Here is a 5,088-nt window from a genome sequence, read left to right as displayed (position 1 = left end):
GAGCAAAAATATTGAACAGTTCCGTGTGAACGAAAACGAAAACTTGTCCTTTGCCGTGTGAACGTAACCTGATGAATAATAATAATAATAATAATGATGATGATAATAATAATAATAATAATAATAATAATAATAATAATAAAAAGATCTTTATTCAATTCTCATAAGAAAGACCTAATTACAGTGCTTCACTTAAAAAGAATTAAAAAGGAAATTTGTACCCTAATACCTGTTAGAAAGAAAAGAAAAGATCATAATGTCTGAATATCTCTTAAAATATAATCCACGACAATGTTTCTCTACTAATTATTATTATAATCATAACTATAACAAAATTCTCAAATCTGCTCAAATCTGATAGGCTATCAACTGCCCTGATTTCAGCCTTAATTGGACAATTTAATAGGACAGTACGCGCCATTACGCGCGCGCTTAAATGGCTTTTTTTCACTACTAGCATAAAAAAATTTGGAATTTCCTCTGTTTTGATTTTAAAAAAAGGGCTTATATATCACAAATGTTGTTAAAGTTATGATTAATTGATAACAGAACTTCGTGTCGTCCAATTCAGTCTGTAATCATACTTGTAATTAAACAAATCGGACTCCCGCTACGCGGTCGTCCGATTTTGTTAATCACTCGTATGATTACAGACCGAATTGGACTCCACTCAGTCCTGTTACCATTACCTATTACCATTAGCAATCACTACCAATATTCAGCATCTTTTCACTGATTCCTCTTTAAAATCTGGCACGATAAGAATATTATATAGTAGTAATAATTGAATATGCGATATTCAATAATAATAATAATAATAATAATAATAATAATAATAATAATGACTTTAATACAGAATCCACAAAAGTGGCTCTTCGCCTGTAAAGTAAAGCTTAGCTAAACTAATACTCTTGACTAGTAATTTACATTTCAAAATTCTATAGGAAATAGAAAAAAAGAAAATAGAAAATGGTACTCACAGAAAATACTATAGAAAATACCATAAATGAAAATGAAAATTTAAATAACATAGACTATATCTAATATTTGGGTTTGTGACGTTAAAATATCTAAGTGTCATTGAAATAGAGTTGAATCCGGGGCATTATAACAATGCATTATTCATTTACAAATAATGTTTCTGACATTATACTCATACATTTTTGTAACGAACCTTCTTAGCGCTCACTGATGTGACGTGTTTAAATAAAGATTATCCTTATCCTTTGGCATGGGATGGTAGCATAGACTGTTGAAAAAAGTCGCTCCGGCAGTGTCGTGAAAGGTACCAGATTCCGTTGGGGATACATAACAGTGAAGCAATAGAGGATTTCAAGTTGTATAAAGAAACGGCAGGTAGAGTAATAAAGTCTAAGGTATTCAGGAAAATTTGTATCATTCAGAGATTTAAAAGTCAATTCCAGAATAGAAAGTTTGCGTCTCCTAGCAATGTCACGGCCAGTTAACATCAGCTTAGTGAAAGGCGAAACATCAACCTGTAGCATCACACTTTTTTGTCACACTTTTTCTTTGCCCTCACTTCTCTACTACAAAGTGAAAATTCCTACTGTTAGTTACTGTTAATTAAAGCCGCTTGTTTCGCGATTAAAAAGTCTGTTTCAGCTTTTTGGGTTTAATCGGTTTATCGTTTAAGGGGCACCCATCGAGAATATAGTTCAAAACCACTTAGTATTGTTGAACGTATTTTAGTATTTATAGGGTAGATATAGGCATATTTTTATCCCTCTAAAGATTTTTCATCTGTTCGGATTTCTTAGCTGAAAGTCTAGTGATACGAAAATTATAGGGATCAAAACTTACCTTTTCGAAAATTTCTGCCCAAAAAAGGCTCCCGAAAATAGGTGACCTTTTTAGGGTAAAAATCCGTTAAAAATGGGCAATTATACCATTTTTTTAGATGTTCGAAATCCCTAGGGGAGGCAGGCAAGCAAGAAATTTTACAACAAATGTTCCGAAAATTCTAGATCTCACATCGTCTTCCGAACAGACACCGAGAATTGACGCTGGGTGCCCCTGTTATTTAATCGTAGCCAAAGGATATTGGCAATAAGTACAATTGTTCAAACGGTTGCACCCTTTGAGGTATCTCCATAGTCACTCTTACATTTTGCACACGTTGTCGTCCCACGCCATCGGACGAAGGACTTTTTTGAAAGTCTTGGGTATACAGCTGTACACCACCATATGTGCTAAAGGTTTTAAATGAGAAAAAAGGTCTCCGCAAATCGATTTTGAATCCTTTTAAACTGCATAATTCGGCGTAAATGATAACAACAGTCATGCCATCAGTTCACATTTTATGTGAAAGGAATAAATAAATTTTCGCAGGCTTGACTTTTCAGCGAGATTTTCATTTACTAATATTCTGATATTTACTCGTAAATGGTGGAATGGGCCTAAGTAGCGAGATTTTCATTTACTAGTGTTCTGATGATATTTACTAGGAAATAGTGGAACGGGCGAAGAAGGCTTGACCCTTTAGCGAGATTTTCAGTCCGTATCTTTGCGTATTCAAGTACGCGCGAGCAGTCAAACAAAAGGTCTGGAACGAGGCTGAAAACAGTGAACGAAACTGGGGAGAGAGCTTCCTTTTCTCTCGACTCACACTCGCTCGCGCGCTTCGCGCGCGTAAGACTATCACACCGCACTTCCCTTTTTTTTTTCTACTGTTTTTGAGAAGAAACCGACTGTTTTGCAGTATACTGTGAAAATCACTATCGATGACAGCTAGTCTGAACCCTGCTAACCTGCACGAGATCGGAGGTAAAATTATAACAGGAAATTGAGCATAGCAACCGTCAGTCAACGTAATTAGTAAAGGGACTTCATGCAGCTCCTCATGCGTTTCAATTTCCGTTTTAGCATACCATCCGTTTTAGCGCTGAAACGTAGGGCGCGTATTTTTTTTTTGTCGAAGGTCTACTTTACTTAATGCTTAGTGCTCTTTTTTCAAATAAGCTCTCAAATAGGAAATAAATCATTAGATACTCTGTTCCCATCAGGCGAGTAAAGTCAAACTGATAGTGAAGTAAGAACCTTTATCGCTGAAGCGTAAACTAAGATATTTAGGCATTTACTGTACTAAAATATTTTTACAAAAGAAAAAGAATGCTTGCAATTATAAAATACTAATAATTTTAGGTGAACTTCCCCTGGCGAACGCATGTAAAATTTGCGTGCTTAATTTTTAACCTTGTACACATATTAACTAATTTTCGCGAGTAAATAAAGTAGAGGCAATGTGTATGAAAGGACGCGCGTGAACGTAAAAGTTAAGCGTTCAGATTTTACGTTCACGCGCGACGTTCCATACAAAACTCGTGCTCAAGGATCTCAAGAAGACCTTCCAATCCTACTTGCCTCTGTAACCTTTATGTTATTTGCTCCGTATAGAAATTTGCGTGTGAACAAACGCCGGTAAAAAAATACAAGACATTGGAAATTCGCCTTTAGTTCCTAATGTTCCTAAGAATTCCTCGTTTTCACTCTCACGAAATAAACGCGGCATAAAAAAATAAACTAGAAACGGTCTAGCGGAAGAGGCCAAGAAAATGAAATGTTGTAAAAGACTAATATATAAACAATTTGTCCTACTGTTAGTTACTTTTAATTAAAGCCGCTTGTTTCGCGACTAAAAAGTCCGTTTGAGCTTTTTGGGTTTAATCGGTTTATTGTGTAATTAAGGGGCACCCACCGAGAATATAGTTCAAAACCACTTAAACATAGTATTGCTGAACGTATTTTAGTATTTAAACGGTAGATATAGGCATATTTTTATCCCTAAAAATTCCCTTTCAGCTGTTCGGATTTCCTAGCTGAAAGTCTAGTGATCCGAAAATTCTAGGTTATGAAAACTTACCTTTTCGAAAATTTCTGCCCAAGAAAGGCTCCCAAAAATTCTAGGTGACCTTTTTAGGGTAAAAATCCGTTAAAAATGGGAAATTATACCATTTTTTAGATGTTCGAAAATCTTAGGAGAGGCAGGCAAGCAAGACATTTTACAACAAATGTTCCGAAAATTCTCGATCTCACAGTATCGTCTTCTGAACAGATATTTTCCGAAAATTGACCTGGGTGCCCCTGTCATTTAATCGTAGCCAAAGGATATTGGCAATAGGTACAATTGTTCAAACGGTTGCATACTTTGAGGCATCCCCATAATCACTCTTAAATTTTGCACACGTTGGCCTTTTTTCTGAGTTTAGAAAACGCGGAAATTTCCTTTATGATATATCATGGGAAAAAAAATTAGACTAGCAACAAGTCGACTTCACGAGTTTCTTAGCGAGCGGAGTGAGCTTTTTTGGGCGCCATGCGGCCAAGGGAGCGGCGAATTCGAGAGAGGTCGCCCCGGCCCGCGCCATATTAAATCGGACGAAGGACTTTTTGGAAAGTCTTGGGTATACAGCTGTACACCACCATATGTCCTAAAGGTTTTAAATGAGAGAAAAGGTCTCCGCAAATCAATTTTAAATCCTTTTCAACTGCACAATTCGGCGTAAATGATAACAACAGTCATGCAATTTCACATTTTATGTGAAGAGAATAAATAAATTTGCGTAAAAATTAAAAAAAAAAAGAAAAGAAAAGAAAAGAAACAGCCTCTTTCTCCCTACATACATACATATACATACATACAGAATATATAGATTTAGCCAGGCTAAAAGCGAAGCCTCCGTTTCCATACTTATGATAAAAACAATCAAATTAAAGTAATAACATGAACGATAAACCTAAAAAAAAGGAAATATTCACATCCCTCAGAGCCTTCGGCATCAGACACCTTTAGAGGGAGGGGCTAAATGATTAAAAAAAGATTTTCTCGCCAACAAACCTGAATTGAAAAAATTGTTGAATTGTAGGTGTCTTAAGTAGCAGCAATTTACAGGTTACGATAATATTTCTAGGGTCGGTGTTTCTGTGTTTAAGGGAAGACCTAAAAGAAAAATCAGGCCGACTTAAGGACTTTTGTCTTCCCGTAAGCTCATTACATTTATAATATTTTCTCTGAGGACAGACATAGGAAAGCAAACGATAACCTTTTTCGCTACTAATAACAATAATCCA

Source organism: Porites lutea, chromosome 5, assembly GCF_958299795.1.
Source record: "Porites lutea chromosome 5, jaPorLute2.1, whole genome shotgun sequence".
Lineage (NCBI taxonomy): Eukaryota > Metazoa > Cnidaria > Anthozoa > Scleractinia > Poritidae > Porites > Porites lutea.
This window is presented reverse-complemented; position numbering follows the sequence as displayed.